We start from the raw sequence: 23,870 nt of genomic DNA, 5'->3' as shown, positions 1-23,870 counted from the left end.
GCTCCGCCACTTTTCAGCTGTGTGACTTTGGGCAACTCACCTAGCTTCTCTGTGCCTCAGCTACCTCATCTGTAAAATGGGGGTTAACAATAATAATGATAGCGATGATAATGGTATTTGTTAAGAGCTTACTATGTGCCAAGCATAGTTCTAAGTGCTGGTATAGATACAATAAAGCGTGGCTCAGTGGAAAGAGCACGGGCTTTGGAGTCAGGGCTCATGAGTTCGAATCCCAGCTCTGCCACTTGTCGGCTGTGTGACTGTGGGCAAGTCACTTAACCTCTCTGTGCCTCAGTTCCCTCATCTGTAAAATGGGGATGAAGACTGTGAGCCCCACGTGGGACAACCTGATTCCCCTATGTCTACCCCAGCGCTTAGAACAGTGCTCGGCACATAGTAAGCGCTTAACAAATACCAACATTATTAATAATAATAATGACATTTGTTAACTAACCACTTACTATGTGCCGAGCACTGTTCTAAGCACTGGGGGGGGTACAAGGTAATCAATCAGGTTGTTCCACGTTGGGCGCACAGTCTTAATCCCCATTTTACAGACGAGGCACAGAGAAGTTAAGTGATTTGCCCAAGGTCACACAGCTGATAAGTGGCGGAGGCGGGATCAGAACCCATGACCACTGACTCCCAAGCCCGTGCTCTTTCCACTGGGCCATACTGCTTCTCTACAAGTTGTCCCACGTGGGGCTTACAGTCCCCATTTTACAGATGAGGTAACTGAGGCACAGAGAAGTTAAATGACTTGCCCAAGGTCACAGAGCAGACAAGTGGCCGAACTGGGATTAGAACCCATGACCTTCTGACTCCCAGGCCCATGTACTATCTACTACACCATGCTAGATCGTGAGTTCCACGTGGGACAACCTGATTACCTTGTATCTACCCTGGCACTTAGAACAGTGCTTGACACATAGTAAGCGCTTAACCAATACCATCATCATTATTATTATTATTATAATTATTGGGAGAGTACAATTCAACAGAGTGGGCAGACGTGTTCCCTGTCCACTATGTGCTTTCAGCCTAATGTGGGAGACAGACATTAATAGCTTGTTGTGGACAGGGAAAATGTCTGCTAACTCTGTTGTACTGTACTTTCCCAAGGGCTCAGTACAGTGCTCTGCACATAGTAAGTGCTTAAAAAACTCCATTGATTGATCAATTTATCGTGCACTTTGCTCGAATGAATGGGAACCAGTTCCTAAACTTGGTCGGCACTAGGTGAATTTAGCACACAAAGACACCCCCAAAGGTTTCTTCTAGGATTTCCTGGCACTGTCTGTTTCGCCTTTTGCCTAGAACACGCACCTCCAACTCCAGTCTGTTCGCCCTAGAAAATGTCGGAGGCAGCGAGCGATGTCTTCAGATTCACCCGTGGATCCCTTCGTCCCGGAAAGCTATCTTTCAAACACAGGGCCTAGTGGATAGAGCGCAGGCCCGGGAGTCAGAAGGATCGGGGTTCTAATTCCAGCTCTGCCACTTGTCTGCTGTGTGACCTGGGACAAGTCACTTAACTTCTCTGTGCTTCAGTAACTCATCAGCAGAATGGGGACTAAGACTGTGAACCCCGTGTGGGACAGGGACTGCTTCCAACCTGAATAGCTTGTGTCTATCCCAGAGCTTAGTACAGTGCCTGGCACGTAGTGAGCGCTCAAATACCATTAAAAAAGATGTCCAATGCTTTCCCCCAGAGTGTCAAGGATTCTTGATCTTCCGAATTCCATCTCTTCTAGGAAACAACCCGATGGGGCGTGCACATGAGTTGTCATCTTGCATGCAATAAGGCAGCCCTCTAAGTCACTAGGGGAAGTGGCATGGCTCAGTGGAAAGAGCCCGGGCTTGAGAGTCAGAGGTCACGGGTTCTAATCCCGGCTCCGCCACTTCTCAGCTGTGTGACTTTGGGCAAGTCACCTAACTTCTCTGTGCCTCGGTTACCTCATCTGTAAAATGGTGATTAAGACCGTGAGCCCCACGTGGGACAACCTGATCACCTTGTATCCCCCCCGCCAGAGCTTAGAACAGTGCTTCACACATAGTAAGCGCTTAACAAATCCCATCATTATTATCGACTCCTGAGCTTAGAACGGTGCGTGGTGCATAATGAGCGCTTTACAAATACTGTAAAATAATTAGACTATGCTTTCAATGCTGGTGTGTGATGCCATTGTCTTTTGCCTCTTTTTCTGTTGTCTTCAGCCATAGCTTTTTTCCCCCTCAAAATCCCTCTGTGGTTCTCATGGTAAGGGCAGTTGTTTTGAGAAACAGGAGACCTGGATTCCAGCCTCGGTTCTACCTGCCACCGGGTAACGTGGGCAAATGCCGAACGGGCACTTGGCAGTATGCTTTTTCCTCCCTGTCTATTTGTCTGTTGGATTCTGGGCACTGGCAGAAACATGACTGGCAGGGGTGAGAGAATGTGGTTGGCACTGGGCAAGCCGCTAGTACTATAATCAGTTCCTCCGCAGGTGTTCTTGGTCCTGCAGGAATAATAATTATTCTGGGATTTGTTAAGTCAGTCAGTCCATCGTATTTATTGTGCAGATCTTTTTACTAAGAGCTTGGAAGAGTACAATACAACAATAAACAGACACATTGTCCCTGCCCACAACAAGCTTACAGTCTAGAGCAGCGTGGCTCAGTGGAAAGAGCTTGGGCTTCGGAGTCAGAGGTCATGGGTGCGACTCCCGGATCTGCCACTTGTCAGCTGTGTGACTGAGGGCAAGTCACTTAACTTCTCTGTGCCTCAGTTACCTCATCTGGTAAATGGGGATTAACTGTGAGTCTCACGTGGGACAACCTGATTACCCTGTATCTACCCCAGTGTTTAGAACAGTGTTCTGCACATAGTAAGAACTTAACAAATACCAACATTATTATTATTATTAGAAGGGGAGACAGACATTAATATAAACACTTATGTGTCGAGTGCTGGGGTAGATACAATAATAATAATGATAGTATTTGTTAAGTGCTTACTATGTGTCAAGCACTATAGGAAGCACTAAGATCATCAGGTTGGACACAGTCCCGCTCCCACGAGGGGCTCACAGATTCAATCCCCATTTTACAGATGCGAGAACTGAGACCCAAAGAAGTGACTTGCCGGAGGTCACACAGCAGACAAGTGGCAGAGCTGGGATTAGAACCCAGGTCCTTCTAACTCCCAGACCCGTGTTCTATCCATTAGGCCACGCTGCTTCTCTAAGATGCAAGATAATCAGGTTGGACCCAGGCCTACAGGGGGCTCACAGTCTAAGTAGGAGAGAAAACAGGTGTTTGATCCCCATTTTATAGCTGAGGAAACTGAGGCCCAGTGAAATTAAGTGAATTGCCCAAGGTCATCCAACAGGTAAGTAATGATAATAATAATAATGTTGGTATTTGTTAAGCGCTTACTATGTGCAGAGCACTGTTCTAAGCGCTGGGGGAGATACAGGGTAATCAGGTTGTCCCACGTGAGGCTCACAGTTAATCCCCATTTTCCAGATGAGGTAACTGAGGCACAGAGAAGTGAAGTGACTTGCCCCCAGTCACACAGCTGACAAGTGGCAGAGCCGGGAGTCAAACCCATGACCTCTGACTCCGAAGCCCGGGCTCTTTCCACTGAGCCACGCATGCTTCAGTAAGTGACTGAGCCATAATTAGAACCCAGGTCCCTTACTCCCAGGATAAACTGCTTTGCAGGATTGAGGTTTAATTGTTCCTAACAGGAGACTCCCTTTAATAATCCAGAAATTCAGATAATCTCATTTAATACTTATAGTTTGCATGGTAAAGCAACGTGTTGAAAAGGCCTTTTGATAGAATGGAATTTATTTTCTTCTTTTCTTGTAACCACAGTCGGTCTTTTGAGGATACAAAAGCACCACTTTGGAATAAGAAGATTATTCTGGCCTTTATGAAACAGTACATGCTCAAAGAAGGTCTGACAGAGTGACTATTTTGCAATACTGTACTTAGGTAGGAGTCATGATCTTGGAATGCTGTTGGATGACTTTCATCTGATATAATCTTTGGTTGCTATAGAGCTCGCCCTTATGTTTATACATTCATAGAAAATTGATCTAAATTATGGAGAGAGAATGAAGTCAAATAAACCAGCTTTTGGGTGCATGTATTTCCAAGCCACTCTAGTATCTGTCCCACCCGAGAAGCCCAGGGGTTTCTAAGTCTTTTGTCAATTATTATAAAATAATCAGACTTAACTTATTAAACAGGTTACCTTACAGATTTATAACAGTATGAAATTACTTTTAAATTTTCAAAGCACAGTTCCCGGACTTCCTTTGAGTAAAGGAATTGATGGTATCTTAGGTTAGACAGTCAATCATATTTATGGAGTGCTTACTGTGTGCAGAGCACTGTACTAAACGCTTGGAAGAGTATAATATAACAATAAATAGACACAATCCCTGCCCACACTGAGCTTACAGCGTGGCCTATTGGAAAGACCACCGGCCCGGAAGGCAGAGGACACGATTTCTAATCCTGGCTCTTCCACACGTGTCTGCTGTGTAACCTGGGGCAAGTCACTTCACTTCTCTGTGCCTCGGTCATCTCATCTGTAAAATGGGGACCAAGAGCGTGAGCCCCATGTGGGACAGGAACAGTGTTCCACCTGATAAGCTTATATCTACCCCAGTGCTTAGTACAGTGCCTGGCACATAGAAAGAGCTTAACCAATATCACAGTTCTAATTCTTAGAGGAGGTTGATGAAAATAATTGGATCACAACACACTCTCTGCCTCTATTCTATTTTCTAAAGTTAGTTTTCATATAATGAGTGTACAAACAGCTTTTCTGTGGTTATTCATTTAAAGAAAAGTTCTGTATCACTTATGCAATGGTGAGACAAGTTCACTTTGGGGCTAGTGTAGTCATACGAGGAATCTTGACTCATTGGTTGCCGAATCGCAAAATGCTTGTCCTTGTGGGCAAGGAACATGTCTACAAACTCTCAAGCATTTGGTACATTCCAAGCGCTTAGTACAGTGCTCCGCACCTAGTAAGTGCTCAATAAATACTATTGAACTAATGAATGAATGGTCGAGTGCTCAGCACATAGGAAGTCCAAACTAATACCCCTCATTGATTGACAGGGTACATTTTTAAAAATGTTGTTAAGTACTTACTACGTGTCAGATACTGTACTAAGCAGGGGGAAACAGTCCATCTCCCACATGGGGCTCACAGACTTAATCCTCATTTTACAGATGAGGTAACTGAGGAATCGAGAAGTTAAATGATTTGCCCAAGGTCACACAGCAGATAAGTAGAGGAACTGGGATTAGAACCCAGGTCCTCTGACTCCCAGACCCGTGCTATTTCCACTAGGCCACACTGTTTCTCTAAAACAATAAAACAAAGTCTTCAGAGATTATTATATTATTAATAAAACAGTCTTTGGTTTGTATATTTACTATTTTTTTTCTGAAAAATTGCTGATTCTTGCAACTCTGTGCCAGAATCAATAGGTGATCCCTCTGACGCATTCTATAAAATGTCAGAACACATCTTGTATTTAACAGAATATTTAACCACAAGATGTTTGCCAATTTTACAGGTTCTGGGCTGGAAATTTATGCTATTTTTTGTTTCTTCTACTTTTAGTATATTTTCCCAAGCGCCTAGTACAGTAACGATGATCATTTGTATGATTTGATCCTGGATGGTCCAGTTTTAGTTTGGTTGTCCCCTGTCTGTTCTAAGATGAATGACCACAACTCATCATCCTGCCTGAGGTACGGAACTTTTTAAGAACGGTCACAAAAGAACACAAAATGCAGTCAATGCCCATGGGGAGCAGAGCCTACCTGGAGTAATATAGTCTTCTGGAGGAAAGCAATATGCAAACCCAGGAAATGTAGAAACATCACTCAAGGCAGGAAGAGGAAATTGGAGAGCTGAGTCAACCAGGAATAGTCAGAAGCACAAACGGAAATGTTCGTACACGTCTGGTTTTGGATACAGTTTGGGGTACCTATTTTGAACAAGTAAATTGGTGTTTATTTTCACCATTTTTGCCACTGTCCAGATCATTTTTCTACAGAAATGTTCAATCCATCTTTCCCCACTCCTCAGTGGTCATCCATCTAACTCCATTTCAAATAGAAACTTCTTACTTTCGGCTTTAAAGCACTCAATCACCTTTCATTCATTCATTCAATAGTAGTTATTGAACGCTTATTATGTGCGGAGCACTGTACTAAGCGCTTGGAATGTACAATTCGGCAACAGATAGAGACAATCGCTGCCCACCGATGGGCTCACAGTCCCACCTTACCTCACTGCTCTCCTACTTCAACGCAGCCTTCACACTTTGCTCCTCTAATGCCAACCTACTCACTGTACCTCAATCTCGTCTATCCTGCCGCCGACCTCTCGCCCACGTCCTGACTCTGGCCTGGAATGCCCTCTCTCTTCAAATCCGACAGACAATTACCCTTGGCTGAGAGACCATCCCAGATTAAGCCCTTTATTTCTCCCATCCACCCTCTCCTCTGTGTGGACTGCGCACTGGGCTGTGTACCCTTTGATCACTTTGATACTCATCCCAGGCTTACAACACCGATATAAATATACGTATACTATTTCCTCTACCCATAATATATTTTAATGTTTCTCTCCTCCCGTAGACTGTAAATTCCTTGTAGACAGGTTTCCTATCTACCAACTCTGTTGTGCAGCACTTTCCCAAGAGATGAAAATAGTGTTCTGCACACGGAAAGCGCTCAGTAAATACCATTAATTGATTAATCGAGGTATTAATTGCAGGGCAGGAGGGGAGAGGTAACCGCAGTGGCAGCGATAGTTAAAAATCAAAAAGCCAGAAGCGCCGTCAGAAGCGCTGCCTGTGAGGCTAAAGGTCTCGGGAAGGAACGTATCGACTCCGGAGCAAGGCAAGGCAGGTCGGCGCTCTGTCTGGACAAGCGCTTGAAGATTCGGGGGTTCAACAGACTTGAGATGGCAGCATGCCATCAGGCTGCGTGTGTCCACAGCCCTCGGATAGAAATTGATCAGACTGAGCACTCCTGCAGTCTGGAGGGTTGGAGTCTTTTGGAGAAAGAGAGGGGCTGACGGAAAAGGATTCCCCACCTAAGGGAGATACAAGGTAGTCAGGTTGGACGCGGTCCCTGTCCCTCATGGGGCTCACATTCTCGATCCCCGTTTTACAGATGAAATAACTGAGGAACCGAGAAGTTGAGTGACTTGCCCAAGGACGGAGCTGGGATTAGAACCCGTGACCTGATTCCCGGGCCCATGCTCCTTCCACTACCCATTTGATCATGATCTCTGCTGTTCCCCTCCCTTGCCACTGCCACTCCCATCCCCAGCATAAACGCTGTCACTTCACTCCCATCCGACTCATCCCACCCTTCCTGCCCTCCTCTCTTTCTTGGAAACTTGGCTTTTCCTCCTGCCTCCAGGATATCTCTACCTGGATGTCCTGCCTACTCCTCAAGCTCAGTATCTTTAAAATTGAACTCCTCACCTCCTCGTCTTCTCTCCCCAAACCTCCCTTCGGTCTACCATTCCCATCACAACGCCACTGTGCTCCCTGCCACCGAAGTCCACAACGATTGGATTATCCCTCCCTCTCTTTCAGTCTATTACCAGAACCTTTTGTTTTTTCCTCTACAACTTTTCCAGCATCCACCCCGTCCTCTCTCTCCAAATAGCCACAATATTCATTCAATAGTATTTATTGAGCGCTTACTATGTGCAGAGCACTGTACTAAGCGCTTGGGATGAACAAGTCGGCAACAGATAGAGACAGTCCCTGCCGTTTGACGGGCTTACAGTCTAATCGGGGGAGATGGACAGACAAGAACGATGGCACTAAACAGCGTCGAGGGGAAGAACATCTTGTAAAAACAATGGCAACTAAATAGAATCAAGGCGATGTACAATTCATTAACAAAATAAATAGGGTAACGAAAATATATACAGTTGAGCGGACGAGTACAGTGCTGTGGGGATGGGAAGGGAGAGGTGGAGGAGCAGAGGGAAAAGGGGAAAATGAGGCTTTAGCTGCGGAGAGGTAAAGGGGGGATGGCAGAGGGAGTAGAGGGGGAAGAGGAGCTCAGTCTGGGAACGCCTCTTGGAGGAGGTGATTTTTAAGTAAGGTTTTGAAGAGGGAAAGAGAATCAGTTTGGCGGAGGTGAGGAGGGAGGGCGTTCCGGGACCGCGGGAGGACGTGACCCGGGGGTTGACGGCGGGATAGGCGAGACCGAGGGACGGCGAGGAGGTGGGCGGCAGAGGAGCGGAGCGTGCGGGGTGGGCGGTAGAAAGAGAGAAGGGAGGAGAGGTAGGAAGGGGCAAGGTGATGGAGAGCCTTGAAGCCTAGAGTGAGGAGTTTTTGTTTGGAGCGGAGGTCGATAGGCAACCACTGGAGTTGTTTAAGAAGGGGAGTGACATGCCCAGATCGTTTCTGCGGGAAGATGAGCCGGGCAGCGGAGTGAAGAATAGACCGGAGCGGGGCGAGAGAGGAGGAAGGGAGTTCCAGACACTTGGCATTTTCTGGTGTGACGACTACATCAGCCTCCTCTCTGTTCTCCCTGCCTCCGGTCACTCCTTTTTCCTGTTGATACCTCAGTCTGCTGCCTGGAAGCATTTTTTCATGTCATTCTGTGCAAGAATCCCTGCTCCTCGAAAACATCTGTTTGCCCATTCCCCCCTGCATCAAACAGAAACTCCTGACTTCTTTATTGTATCTGTTAAGCCGCGTGGCTAAGGGAAGCGGTGTGGCTTAGTGGAAAGAGCACGGGCTTTAAATAGAATCAATCAACTTGATTACCTTTGATCAATAGAAACAGGGGCAATAAATAGAATCAATCAACTTGATTACCTTTTATCTACCCCAGCACTTAGAACAGTGCTTGACACATAGTAAGCACTTAACAAATACCATTATCATTATTATCATTATTATTATTATTATTATTCATCAGGCACTGTTCCAGGCACCGGAGTAGGTACAAGCTAATCAAGTTGGACATAGCCCATGTCTGACATGGGGCTCACAGTCTTAATCCCCATTTAACAGATGAGGTAAATGAGGGACAGAGAAACTAAATGATTTGCCCAAGGTTACACAGCAGGCAAGTGGTGGAACTGGGACTAGAACCCAGGCCCTTCTGATTCCCAGACCCGTGATCTTTCCACTAGGTCATCCTCAGCACGGTAGGTGGGGGCTGGAGTGGACAGGAGTGCAGAGGAGCTAGTCTAGGGAGAGAAGCAGCGGGGCCTCGTGGATACTTATGTACCATATCTGTAATTTACTTACTTATATTGTCTGTCTCCCCCTCTAGACTGTAAGCTCACTGTGGGCAGGGAATGTGTCTGTTGTACTGTTATATTGTACTCTCCGAAGCGCTTAGTACAGTACTCTGCATGCTTTTAAGCGCTTAATAAATACGATCAAATGATTCAGTCTATCTGAATTCCATTGCAATGTAATATTTTTCTGGGTTACTCAGGACTCCTTTCCCCATACCTTGCCTTAACCTCCACCCCCTGCCATGTCTCTTCCCTCTTTCAAAGGTCACCTGAAAAATCCCCTCTGTCAGGATTCATTCTTCGATTCATCACTCAGCCTTCTCAGTCACCACAACCAATTGGTCACCTCTCTCCCTAGAAACCTACTGCCCTGTAGGTGAGATTCACAAGATCATTACTCGGATCACCTGTAAACTTTATTTCTGAGTCCCCCAGGGGCATTAGCTTTTCCTAAAGAGACTGAGGAACTCTTCCTCATCCTGTATGACGGAGCCTGAAGTTGTTGATTTAAAAACTTTGTGCAGAGGTCATAGACCATTTGTGTGCTCTGTTGGTGTTTGCTGGCAGTATCTGTTGCTACAGGTAGAAGTGCTAACGTCACCCCTCGGTTGTTTTAAATGAAAAAATGTCATTCCTTGATGTCCTGTAGACTGCAAGCTCAACTTGTCCGCTAATTCTGTTTTATTATACTCTTCCAAGTGCTTAGTACAGTGCTCTGCACATAGTAAGCACTCAGTAAATACCACTGATTGATTGACTGATTGATCTGTAAGACTTTATTATGTGTACAATGAGATTAGATTAGGAGGGGCTGCTTCACAATCCTTTTTGCCCTGGAAATAGAGCAGTGAGTTTGGATAAAGGTAAATTCTACAGATACAGTAAACTAAATCACTCACAATTCAAAAAATATTTTTGAAACACACCCTACAGTGAGTTTTTCTAAGTAACTATAGAACAGAATAAGAGAATAGCTTCTCTGTATAAATTCCCCCGAACACCTGGTTCAATATTCTGCCCCATATGAATAGATATTGTCCATGATGACGAGATGATGATTTTTATACTTACTCAGAGCTGCAAGTATCTTTCGTATTCTGGGGTTTCCTTCTCTCTCTTCCTCACGCTTCTTTTCCCTGCCCAATGTCTGGTATGCTTTGGCAGGATTTATGAGCAACTAGAAATCCATTCTTTTTTCCCTTGCAGCTCTTTTATGGAGTAGCTGATTCAAACTTCATTTACCAAAATGATTTCATGGTCTCTCGGTAATAATGTCAGGCTACGATCTCGAGCTCAACCTCTCCTGACAGGGCTTCCCCTGTAACTGATCATTTTCCTGAAGTCCTCCCTGCTGGAATTCAACTCCATTCATGCCAGAACTCTGCTTATTGTCAGTTGCCTAGGCAACAGGACAATGTCATCTTTTAGAATGTTCAGATGCGGAAGTTCCTAATCTTGGGATCTCCTGAATGAAAAATGTTTAAAGTAATATGGCATAATATTTCTAATTGTCACCATCGTTTATGGCATGTAATTTGGCATTTTTATCCTGCCAAAAAACCTCCTAAGAAATAGGATTATCTTCAAGTGCCTAAAGTCAGTACCTTATTTGAGCTTTAACTATCCCTAGTAGTTTGTCTTACCAACCATTACCATATCTTTTCTGGCCTGTGTTCTTTATTGCATTTTCCTGTGATATATTATACTTCCTTATAGCCTCCATGATTTCTTTACAACCCTAGTTAATTACGATTTTTTAGATTGCTCTATGTGAGTCATTTAGTAATTCAATAACTAAATCAATAACTCAGAATCTGCCAAGACCAAAATGTCTCTGCTCTTTAAAACTGTGACAAGATAAAAGAAAAATAATAGAGGAAGAGAAACCATCATTGAAACCAGTAATTACTAAGATAGAGTGATAATATTGCCCTTCCACATCCTCGTCAAACAGAGACTCCTTACCATTGGCTTTAAAGCACTCAATCACCGTGGCTCCCCCCGCTTTACCTAATAATAAAAATAATGTTTGTTAAGCACTTACTATGTGTACAGCATTGTGCAAAGCACTGGGTAGATACAGTCAAATCAGGTTGGACATAGTCCCTGTTCATGTGATGCTCACAGTCTCAATCCCCATTTTACTGATGAGGTAACTGAGGTCCAGAGAACTATGTCTGCATAGTTTTATTGTTTTATTGCAGGTTCAAGGGGAGGAGATGGAGCTGAAAATATTGCCAAGACATTTCCACAGTATTTTTCATAGCCCTTAAGAGAGCATTTTTAATGCCACTCTTTTAGATACTTGCAATTGGGTCTGAGAGTAGACATAGTAAATGAGGTGTGTCCTTATAATAACGTTCTGTTAATAGTCTGCTTTAGGTCTTACTCAGGGGTCATGGGTTCTAATCCCGGCTCTTCCACCTGTCAGCTGTGTGACTTAACTTCTCGGTGCCTCAGTTACCTCATCTGTAAAATAGGGATGAAGTCTGTGAGCCCCACGTGGGACAACCTGAATGCCCTGTATCCTTAGAGAAGCAGGGTGGCTAAGTGTAAAGAGAGTGGGCTTGGGAGTCAGAGGTCATGGGTTCAAATCCCAGTTCAGCCGCTTGTCAGCTGGGTGACTTTGGGCAAGTCACTTCACTTCTCTGTGCCTCAGTTACCTCATCGGTAAAATGGGGAAGAAGACTGTGAGCCCCACGTGGGACAACCTGATCACCCTGTATCTTCTCCAGCGCTTAGAACAGTGCTTTGCACATAATAAGCGCTTAAATGTCATAATATTCACTCATTCATTCAATAGTATTTATTGAGCGCTTACTATGTGCAGAGCACTGTACTAAGCGCTTGGAATGTACAAATCGGTAACAGATGGAGACAGTCCCTGCCCTTTGACGGGCTTACAGTCTAATCGGGGGAGACGGACAGGCGAGAAAAATGGCAGTAAATAGAATCAAAGGGAAGAACATCTCATTAAAACAATAGCAAATAAATAGAATCAAGGTGATGTACATCTCATTAACAATATTGATGCGGGACAACCTGATTACCCTGTATCTACCCCAGCGCTTAGAACAGTGCTTGGCACATGGTAAGCGCTTAACAAAGAGCATCATTATTATTATTACTAAAATATATTAGTATATTATACTAACAACAATTAGTAATAATAATAATTATTACTAACAATACATTAGTATATTATACTACTAATAATAGTGATGGTATTTGTTAAGCGCTATTTAACTTGAGGCAGATTCTTTCTTTGCTTAAGTTTCCCTGCTACTTGAAAATGAAGGTCAAACGGCAGGGACTGTCTCTATCTGTTGCCGACTTGTTCATTCCAAGCGCTTAGTACAGTGCTCTGCACACAGTAAGCGCTCAATAAATACTATTGAGTGAATGAAGGACCTTCAGATGGTGTAGGATCCTGCCACTGTTTATTGTTGTACTTTCTCAAGTGCTCAGTACAGTGCCCTGCACACGGTATGCTCTCAATAAATCGATTAGACTGTGAGCCCGTCAAGGGGCAGGGCCGGTGTCTATCTGTTGCCGACTTGTCCATTCCAAGCGCTCAGTACAGTGCTCTGCACATAGTAAGCGCTCAAGAAATAGTAATAAATGAATGAATGAATGGATACATGCGATTCATTGAGTGAGTGAGTGAGTGAGAGAGTGAGTGAGTGAGTGAATGAATGAATGAATGAATGAATGAATGAATGAATGAATGACTGCAGCATCCCTCGGTTCCATTTTGCTGCCTGGAAAGAGTGTGCTCGATCGCCCCCTAGTGGGATGAACGGGTGACGTTCTGCTCCAATGACTTAAAGCGGGACATTTCATCTCCTCCCAAGTTTTCACTTGTTTTTGGTCTGGCACCTTCAATTGTAATAATAATAATCTTGGTATTTGTTAAGCGCTTACTATGTGCAGAGCACTGTTCTAAGCGCTGGATTGGACACAACACAGACACACTTATTAGCTTTCCCACATTCCAACAGTGAGTTCCACGCGTACCTTGGGCCACGCAGCCAGAATTAGACAATCAGGGATGGATATGAACGGTTTTTTCCAGCTTCAGTCATTCAGCCAATCGATCGTATTTATTGAGTACTTACTGTGTGCAGAGGACTGTACTAAGCGCTTGGGCGAGTAGAGTACAACAGAGTTGGTAGACGCATTCCCTTGGCCACAAGGAGCTTGCAGTCTAGAGGGAGAGATAGAGAAGCAGCGTGGCTCAGTGGAAAGAGAACGGGCTTGGGAGTCAGAGGTCATGGGCTCAAATCTCAGCTCTGCCACCTGTCAGCTGTGTGACTGTGGGCAAGTCACTTCACTTCTCTGTGACTCAATGACCTCATCTGTAAAACGGGGATGAAGATTGTGAGTGTCACACGGGACAACCTGATTACCCTGTATCTGCCCCAGCGCTTAGAACAGTGCTCGGCACATAGTAAGCGTTTAACAAACACCAACATTATTATTATTATATTAAATGAAATTACGGTTCTGTACATAAAGGGCTGTGGGGCTGAGGGTGGAGTGAATATGAAGTCCTTAAAGGATACAGATGATTAACTGTGAGCCTCACGTGGGACAACCTGATTACCCTTTATCTACCCCAGCGCTTAGAACAGTGCTCTGCACATAGTAAGCGCTTAAATACCAACATTATTATTACAGACCCAAGTGAATAAGTGAACAGAAGGGATAGGGAATAGGAGAAATGAGGGCTTGGTCTGGGAAGGGTTCTTGGAAGAGATGTGATTTTTAATAAGCCTTTGAAGCCGGGGAGAGTTAGGATCTGTTATATGTGTCAGCGGGGGTGGGGGTGGGGAGAGGAGGAAGGGACAGTTCTAGGCCAGAGGGAAGACCTGGGCAATTCAATTCAATTCAATTTAATTCAATAGTATTTATTGAGCACTTACTATGTGCAGAGCACTGTACTAAGCACTTGGAATGTACAAATCGGTAACAGATAGAGACAATCCCTGCCCTTTGATGGGCTTACAGTCTAATCGGGGGAGATGGACAGACAAGAACAATAGCAATAATAATAATAATAATAATAGCAATAGCAATAAATGACAAGTGGTTGGTGAGATAGACAAGACTGAGGTACAGTGAGTAGGCTGGCTTTAGAGAAGCGAAGTGTTAGGGCTAGGTTTGTAGTGGGTGATCAGCCGGGTAAGATAGGAGTGGGGGAGTTGATTAAATGTTTTAATAGGGATAGTTATGAGTTTCTGTTTGATGCAGAGGTGGATGGGCAATCACACTGGAGGTTTCTGAGGAGTGGGCAGATATGGACTGAATTTTTTTAGAAAAATGATAGGGGCTGTAGAGTGAAGTATGACCTGGAGTGGAAAGACAGGGAACAGGGAGGTCAGTGAGGAGGATGGTGCAGTAATGATAATAATAATTTTGGAATTTGCTATGTGCTTACTATGTGCCAGGCACTGTATTAAGTGCTGGGGTGGATACAAGCAAATCAAGCTGGACGCAATCCCTGTCTCACATGGGGCTCACTGCCTTAACCCTCATTTTATAGATGAGATAACTGAGGCCCAGAGAAGTGAAGCGACTTGCCCAAGGTCACACGGTGGGTGAGGGGCAGAGTTGGAATTAGAACAAAGATCCTTTGACTCCCAGGCTCATGCTCTTTCCAGTAGGCCATGCTGTTGTTGTCTACAACGATGGGAAAGATGGGGGAGGACGGGGTTTGGGAGGACAGATAATAAGTTCTATTATCTTTCAGCCTGAGTACAGACTGTGTCGAGCTGCAGGCGTCTCCAGGCACACACGGAACTCAGAACAGCAGCTCATCCCCTCAAGAGGAGCAATACTACCTTGAATTGGTCTGGTATTTTTCCGAAGCGCTTTCAAGTGAAATATCTGTTATTGCTCACTTTCATTCATTCATTCATCTGTATTTTTGGAACTCTTACTGTGTGCAGAACACTGTACTAAGTGCCCGGGAGAGTACAATATAATAGTAAACAACACATTCCTTGCCCACAGTGAGTTGACAGTCGAGAGAGAGAGACATTAATATAAATAAATAAATTACAGATTAGTACGTAAGTGCAGTGGGGCTGGGAGAGGGCATGAATGAAGGGGGTAAGTCGGGGCCACGCAGAAGGGAGAGGGAGAAGAGGAGAAGAGGGCTTAGTCAGGGAAGACCTCTTGGAGGAGATGGGCCTTAAATAAGTCTTTGAAAGGGGAGAGGCTAATTGTCTGTCGGATTTGAGAAGGGAAGGCGTTTCAGGCCAGAGGCAGGATGTGGGCGAGAGGTCTGAGACAAGATAGATGAGATTGAGGTACAGTGAGATGATTAGCATTAGAGGAATGAAATGTGCGGGCTGGGTTGTACTAGGAGAGTAGCGAGGTGAGGTAGGTGGTTTACAAGGCGATGGAGTGCTTTAAAGCCAATGTTGAGGAGTTTTTGCTTGATATGGAGGTGATGGGCAGTTTCTTGAGGAGGGCGGAAACAGTGCTTGAACGTTTTTGTAGAAAAATGATCTGGGCAGCAGACTGAAGTATGGACTGGAGCGGGAAGAGACGGGAGGCTGGGAGTTCAACAGGGAAGCTGACACAGTAATCAAGGTGGGATACGATAATCGATTGGATTAACATGGTAGCAGTTTGGATGGAGAGGACAGGGCAGATTTTAGCGATGTTGTAAAGGTGGAACCTACAGGATTAAATGATGGACTCAATATGTGAGTTGAATGAGAGAGAGGAGTGAAGGATAATGCCAAGGTTAGGGGCTTGGGAGATAGAAAGGATGGTGATGTTGTCTTCACTATGTGGTAGAGAGGGGCAGATATTTTTTATCCCCATTTTACAGATGGGGAAATGGAAACACAGTGACTTGCTCCAAGTAACAAGAGGTAGGTAGCAGAGAGAACTGAAAACCCAGTTTTCTTGACGCCCGGACCTGTGCTCTTTCCATAGGCTGCCCTGACTTCCCTTTGAGCCTTGGAGTGGCAAAGAGAGAGTGACAGTCAATCAATCAATGGTATTTAGCAGCGTGGCTCAATGGAAAGAGCACGGGCTTTGGAGTCAGAGATCATGTGTTCGAATCCTGACTCTGCCACTGTCAGCTGTGTGACTTTGGGCAAGTCACTTAGCTTCTCTGTGCCTCAGTTACCTCATCTGTAAAATGGGGATTAAGACTGTGAGCCCCACTTGGGACAACCTGATTCCCTTGTGTCTACTCCAGCGCTTAGAACAGTGCTCTGCACATAGTAAGCGCTTAACAAATACCAACATTATTATTTAGTGAGGGCTTAATATGGGCATGGTGTAGTGGATAGAACATGGGCCTGGGAGTCAGAAGGTCATGGGTTCTAATGCCGGCTCTGCCACTGGTCTGCTGTACGGCCTTGGGCTAATCACTTCACTTCTCTGTGCCTCAGTTTCCTCATCTGAAAATTGGGGATTAAGACTGTGACCCCTAAGTGGGACAGGGATGTGCCCAACCTGATTATCTTGTATCTATCACAGTGCTTAGAACAGTGCTGGCACATAGTAAGTGCTAAACAAATACCAGAATTATTATTATTGCTTTGGGAAGCACAATACAGTAGAGTTGGTAGAGACAATCCCTACCACCAAGGAGTTTATATTTAGTGGAGGAGACAGGACATTAAAATAAATTAGAGATAGAGTAAGCTGTACAACGATATGTACATAAGTGTTGTGGAGCTGGGGTGGGGTGGATATCAAAATTCATTCATTCATTCAATAGTATTTATTGAGTGCTTACTATGTGCAGAGCACTGGACTAAGCGCTTGGAATGTACAATTCGGCAACAGATAGAGACAGTCCCTGCCCAATGACGGGCTCACAGTCTAAATGGGGGAGACAGCAAAGCAAAACAGAACAAAACAAAAACAAGACAACATTATCAAGATAAATAGAATCAAGGGGGTGTACACCTCATTAACAAAATAAATAGGGTAATAATATATACAAATGAGCACAGTGCTGAGGGGAGGGGAAGGGGGAAGGTGGAGGAGCAGAGGGTGGGGTGGGAGTGAGAAGGGGAGCAGAGGGAAAGGGGGCTCAGCTGAGGAGGGGAGAAGGGGAGGAGCAGAGGGTGGATGAGGAGCAGAGGGAAAAGGGGGGTTCAGTCTGGAAAGGCCTCTTGGAGGAGGTGAGCTCTCAGTAGGGCTCAAAGTAGGGCTCAAAGTAGGGTTTAAGCATCAAAATGCTTAAGGGATACTCACCCAAATGAATGGGTGACACAGAAGGGAGGGAAAATAGAGTGAGGTAACGACTGGTTAGTCAAGGAAGGCTACTTGAAGGAGATATGATTTTAGTAAGGCTAAATGGGGAGAATGGTAATCTGTTGGATAATAACAATAATAACTGTGGTATTTGTTTAGTGCTTACTGTGTGCGAGGGACTGTACTTAATGCTGGGTTGGTTACAGTGAAATTAGATTGAACACAGTCCCTGTCCCATATGGGGCTCACAGTCTCAATCCCCATTTTACAGATGAGCTAACTGAAACCCAGAGAAGTGAAGTGACTTGTCCAAGGTCACGCAGCAAACAAGTGACACAGCCAGGATTAGAACCCACGACCTTCTGACTCCCAGGTCCATGCTTTCTCTACTACACCACACTCCTGTGAAGGGGAGGGAGTTCCGGGCCCAAGGTCGGACATGAGTAGGGGGTTGGTGGCCAGAGAGATGAGACAAGTTCCATCAGCTGTTTGGAGGTAGAAAAGTAAAGTGTGTGGGCTGGGTTGTAGTGAGAGATGAGCGAGGTAAGGGAGGAGGGGATCTTTCTTAAATCCACAGGGATAATCCAGGTCGTCATGTTCGCTACCATTATATCTGCAATTTTATTTGCAGTAATTCATTTTCAAGATTCTTTCCAGTTTCATAATTTTATCAGTCCCGCTGATGGTCCAGGGGAAAGAGTATTTGCTGTGGAAAACAGGAGACCTGGAGGCGACCATATATTTAAATTATATAAGTTATTTATTAATTTTAAAGTCTGTCTTATGGGCAGGGAATGTGTCTGCTAATTCCAAACCTTGTTCTCCCTCTGACATTCCCATCACTGCAGGCAGCACCACCATCCTTGCTGTCTCACAAGCCCATACGTTGGGCATTATCCTTGACTCCTCTCTCTCATTCAACACACATATTCAATCTTCACTAAATCCTTTGAGTCCCACCTTCACAACATCGCTAAAGGCCGCCTTTTCCTCTCATCCAAAATGCTACCACTTTAGTACAGTCACTCATCCTACCCTGCCTGGATTACTGCATCAGCCTCTTTGCTGACCTCCCAGCCTCCTGTCTCTCCCACTCCAGTCTATTCTGCATTCTGCTGCCCAGATCATTTTTCTCCAAAAACGTTCAGGACATGTCACCCTGCTCCTTAAAAAACTCCAGTGGTTGACCATCCACCTCCGCATCGAACAAAAACTCCTCACCATTGGCTTTAAAGCACTCCACCACCATGCCCCCTCCTACCTCACCTCGCTACTCTCCTTCTACAACCCACCCCGCACACTTTGCTGCTCTAGTGCTAACCTTCTCGCTGTGCCTCGCTCTCTACTGTCTCGCCACGGCCCCCTGGCCCACATCCTGCTTCTGGCCTGAAACACCCTCCCTCTTCAAATCTGACAGACAATTATTCTCCCCCTCCCCCCTTTCAAAGACATATCGAAGGCACATCTCCTCCAAAAGGCCTTCCCAGCCTAGAACCCCCCTTTATTCTTCTCCCACTCCCTTCTACTTCACCCTGACTTGCTCATATTTTTCTTTCCCCCTCTCAGTCCCACAGCATTTACGTACATATCTGTCTTTTATTTATTTGCATTGATGTCGGTCTCCCCGCTCTAATCTGTAAGCTCATTGTGGGCAGGGCATGTGTCCGTTTATTGTTGTATTGTACTTTCCTAAGCACTTAGTACAGGGCTCTGCACACCGTCTTGTCTTATTAGAAAAGCAGCGTGGCTCAGTGGCTCAGTGGAAAGAGCACGGGCTTTGGAGTCAGAGGTCATGAGTTCAAATCCCGGCTCGGCCACTGTGTGACTGTGGGCAAGTCACTTAACTTCTCTGTGCCTCAGTTACCTCATCTGTAAAATGGGGATTAAGACTGTGAGCCCCACGTGGGACAACCTGATTCCCCTGTGTCTACCCCAGTGCTTAGAACAGTGCTCTGCACATAGTAAGCGCTTAACAAATACCAACATTACTATTATTATTATTATGCCATCGAGGCGTTTCCGACCCGTAGCGACTCCAAGGACCCATCTCTCCCAGAACGCCCCGCTCTCCATCTGCAATAGTTCTGGAAGTGGATTCATAGAGTTTTCTTGGTAAGTGCTCAATAAATATGACTGAATCAAGGAATGCTATATGGTACTCTCTCCAGAGTTTAGTACAGTGTTCTGCACCTAGTAAGTGCTCAATAAATACCACTGATTGATTGATGATCCTGGTTGCGGTACTGCTTGTGTCTCGCTAATGTAGTTGAAGACCACACATGCACTTCATAGTGGGCTCTAACCTTGCCCACCTACTTTTTCCTTGCACTTTGTGCCCCAGTGAAAATATGTCAGGCAGGGACAGGAGAATGTGAGTGGCACAGAACAAGCTGCTAACACCGTTATCCATTTTTTTTTTTTAAAAAAGGCATTTATTAAGCACTTACTATCAACCAGGCACCCTACTAAGCACAGGAGAAGATATAAGCTAATCAGATTCAACACAGTCAAGTACCACGAGGGACTCATGCTCTTAATTCCCATTTGACAGATAAGTGAGGCCCAGAGAATAATGATAATAATAATGTTGGTATTTGTCAAGTGCTTATTATGTGCCAAGCACTGTTCTGAGCACTGGGGGAGATACATGGTAACCAGGCTGTCCCACGTAGGTCTCAGAACCTTCATCCCCATTTTACAGATGAGGCTCGGAGAAGTGAAGGGACTTGCCCAAAGTCACCCAGAAGTGAAGTGACTTGCGCAAGATCACACAGAGGACAAGTGGCGGAGCGGAAATTAGAACCCATGACCTTCTGACTCCCACTAGGACCCCCACTCCTACTCTATTCTATTGACTATGTCACGCGGCTTCTGTGCAGACTCTTGGTCCTGAAGTCTCAGGACTGTGGTTCATCTGGCATTCCCGTTGGGAGACTCCATCGTCATCATCACTATCCCATCATTATCCCAACCTATGATTTTAAGACAGAGTGGAGAGAACACTTTGTGCTCTATGCTCTGACAATTACTCTCTCCCTCTTCAAAACCTTATTTAAGGCCCATCTCCTCCAAGAGGCCTTCCCTCTCTAAGCCCTCCTTTCCTCTTCTCCCACTCCCTCCTGCGTTGCCCTGACTTGCTCCACCCCATCCCCACAGTATTTATGTACATATCTCTGAAAAGCAGCGTGGCTTAGTGGAAAGAGCATGGGCTTGGGAGTCAGAGGTCGTGGGTTCTAATCCCGGCTCTGCCACTTGCCAGCCGTGTGACTGGGGGCCAGTCACTTTACTTCTCTGTGCCTCGGTTACCTCCTCTGGAAAATGGGGATTAAGACCGTGAGTACAACCTGATGATCTTGTATCTCCCCTAGTGCAGTGCTTGGAACTTAACAAATACCACTGTTATTATTATTAATCATGTCTGTCTCCTCCTCTATACTGTAAGCTCATTGTGGGCAGGGAATGTGTCCGGTTTTTGTTGTACTGAACTCTTCCAAGCACTTAATATTCATTCATTCATTCATTCATTCATTCAATAGTATTTATTGAGCACTTACTATGTGCAGAGCACTGGACTAAGCGCTTGGAATGTACAAATTGGCAACAGATAATGACAGTCCCTGCCGTTTGACGGTCTTACAGTCTAATAGGGGGAGACAGGCAGACAAGAACAATGGCAATAAATAGAGTCAAGGGGAAGAACATCTCATAAAAACAATGGCAAATAAATAGAATCAGGGTGATGTACATCTCATTAAAGAAGCACAGAGTAAGCACTTAATATTTTGTTAATGAGGTGTACATCCCCTTGATTCTATTTATCGTTATTATATTGTCTTGTTTTTGTCCGTCTGTCTCCCCCGATTAGACTGTGACCCCGTCATTGGGCAGGGATTGTCTCTATCTGTTGCCGAATTGTATATTCCAAGTGCTTAGTACAGTGCTCTGCACATAGTAAGCGCTCAGTAAATGCTATTGAATGAATGAATGAATGAATAAATACAACTGACTGTACATGATCCAGCATCCTCCCACTAGCCAATATGTGTTCTTCGCAAGTCATGGCGCTGAGGCTCCTTTCTAAAAATCAGAGGAGTTGAAAAGGAGGAAAATAGAAGTGCTTAAATATATATTAGCCCACTAGGGAGAAGCAATGAGTAATTCTGTATTTTGCAGCCTGCTCTTGAGTCTTCCAAAAGCTACTGTTTTAATGGGCTCTGTTTTTCTCTGTTGCACTGTACTCTCTCAAGCACTTAGAACAGTGTTCTGCACACAGTAAGCGTTCAATAAATGATTGATGATTGATTTCCCTTCTAATTTTCTAGTGGAGAGAGCCTGGGCCTGGGAGTCACAAGGTCGTGAGTTCCCATCCTGGCTTCACCACATGTCCGCTTTGTGACCTCGGGGAAGCAGCGTGGCTCAGTGGAAAGAGCCTGGGCTTCGGAGTCAGAGGTCATGGGTTCGACTCCCGGCTCTGCCACTTGTCAGCTGTGTGACTGTGGGCGAGTCACTTCACTTCTCTGTGCCTCAGTGACCTCATCGGTAAAATGGGGATTAACTGTGAGCCTCACGTGGGACAACCTGATGACCCTGTATCTCCCCCAGTGCTTAGAACAGTGCTCTGCACATAGTAAGCGATTAACAAATACCAACATTATTATTACCTTGGGCAGGACGCTTCATTTCTCTGTGTCTCAGTTACGTCATCTGTAAAATGGGGATTAAGACGGTGGGACAGGGACGGTCTCCAATCTGAGTAGCACTTAGTACAATACTTGGCACATAGTAAACACTTAACAAATAATAATAATAATTGATAATAATAATAATCTAATTGCTGGGGTAGATACAGGGTAATCAGGTTGTCCCACGTGAGGCTCACAGTCCTAATCCCCATTTTCCAGATGAGGTAACTGAGGGCCAGGGAAGTGAAGTAACTTGCCCACAGTCACACAGCAGCCAAGTGGCAGAGCCGGGATTCGAACCCATGACCTCTGACTTCCAAGCCCGGGCTCTTTCCACTGAGCCACGCTGCTTCTCTACCATTATTATTATTATTATTTGGAACCTACTCTTATCTCCCTTCCCTCAATCTCCCCCAGGTTTTGCCTACCTCTATCAATCTATCAACCAGTGGAATTTATTGAGCACCTACTGAGTGGTCGGGGGAGTATAATAGAAGCAAGACACATGGACTATGTTCCCTCTCTCAGTCCAGTGGATTGACAATCCAATTTTTTGTGAGAGAGATTGTCTGGGCAGCAACGGCAGCCTGTCCTTCCACCTCTAGTGGTCCCGAGGCCCCGACCTCTGTCAAGGACATCAAGGTGGGATCTGTAAGTGAGGATCTATCAAGTGAGGATAGAGCTAGGGCAGTGGCGGTGAGGCTCCTGTCCGAGTCCCTGGGGATCTGGCAGTGGGAAGCAGCTTGGCTCAGTGGAAAGAGCCCGGGCTTGGGAGTCAGAGGTCATGGGTTCGAATTCCGGCTCTGCCATTTGTCAGCTGTGTGACTGTGGGCAAATCACTTAAATTCTCTGTGCCTCAGTTGCCTCATCTGTAAAATGGGGATTAAGACTGTGAGCCTCACGTGGGACAACCTGATTACCCTGTATCTACCCCAGCACTTAGAACAGTGCTCTGCACATAGTAAGCACTTAACAAATACCAACATTATTATTATTATTATTGTTATTATCTGGCTCCGCAGTCCCTACCCCAAACACTGCCTAGTTAAGGCCACTTGTCCCAGTGGACCACAGGCAAATGGTCCAATCCACCAATCAATCAATCAATGGTATATTGGTGGTACATACACACAACACACACACACACGCACACAAACGCACACGCACACACTCTGTCTCCCTTCTTTCCTCACACATGAGGGCAGCAGCGTGGCCGATTGGATAAAGCACAGACCTGGGAGTCAGAAGGATGAGGGTTCTGATCCTGGCTCTGCCGCTTGTCTGCTTTGTGACCTTGGGCAAGTCACTTCACTTCTCTGTGCCTCAGTTCCCACATCTGCAAAATGGGGATTAAGACTCTGAGCCCCATGTGAAACACGGACTGTATCTGACCAGATTACCTTGTATCTACCCCAGAGTTTAGAACAGTGCCTGGCACATAGTGAGCACTTAACAAATACCATAAAAAAATACAAACACCCAAGGAAGTCAACATGAAGACACACACACACACACAAACACATGCACAAAAAGAACTGGACATATAGACACACTTGAGGACAGGGAGGGGCAGCGGACATGTACGCACAAACACATATGCGCACGCATATACACAGCCTAGAAGCAGTCCAGCCTAGTGGAAAGAGTAAGGGCCTGGGAGT

The 23,870-nt window shown here is 45.3% G+C and overlaps 1 protein-coding gene across 8 annotated transcripts in view; it reads right to left on the bottom strand.

The window, feature by feature from the left end:
- The window catches only part of PPP4R1 (protein phosphatase 4 regulatory subunit 1), a 128,990-nt gene extending 118,317 nt beyond the window's left edge, over positions 1-10,673 (bottom strand). For 7 of the 8 annotated variants that reach the window (XM_039912134.1, XM_029065818.2, XM_029065821.2 and 4 more), the window contains exons 1-2: positions 10,370-10,673; positions 5,833-5,999 (exon numbers count right to left, since the gene is read on the bottom strand). The gene's annotated coding sequence lies outside the window, so the exon portion shown is untranslated. The remainder of the gene's footprint in view (positions 1-5,832; positions 6,000-10,369) is intronic. The other variant, XM_029065819.2, reaches the window with a different exon arrangement.
- Positions 10,674-23,870: the final 13,197 nt, after the last annotated feature.

Source organism: Ornithorhynchus anatinus, chromosome 5, assembly GCF_004115215.2.
Source record: "Ornithorhynchus anatinus isolate Pmale09 chromosome 5, mOrnAna1.pri.v4, whole genome shotgun sequence".
NCBI classification, from domain to species: domain Eukaryota; kingdom Metazoa; phylum Chordata; class Mammalia; order Monotremata; family Ornithorhynchidae; genus Ornithorhynchus; species Ornithorhynchus anatinus.
Note: the sequence above shows the minus strand (reverse complement) of the source record. Positions and strands in the feature narration are given on the sequence as shown.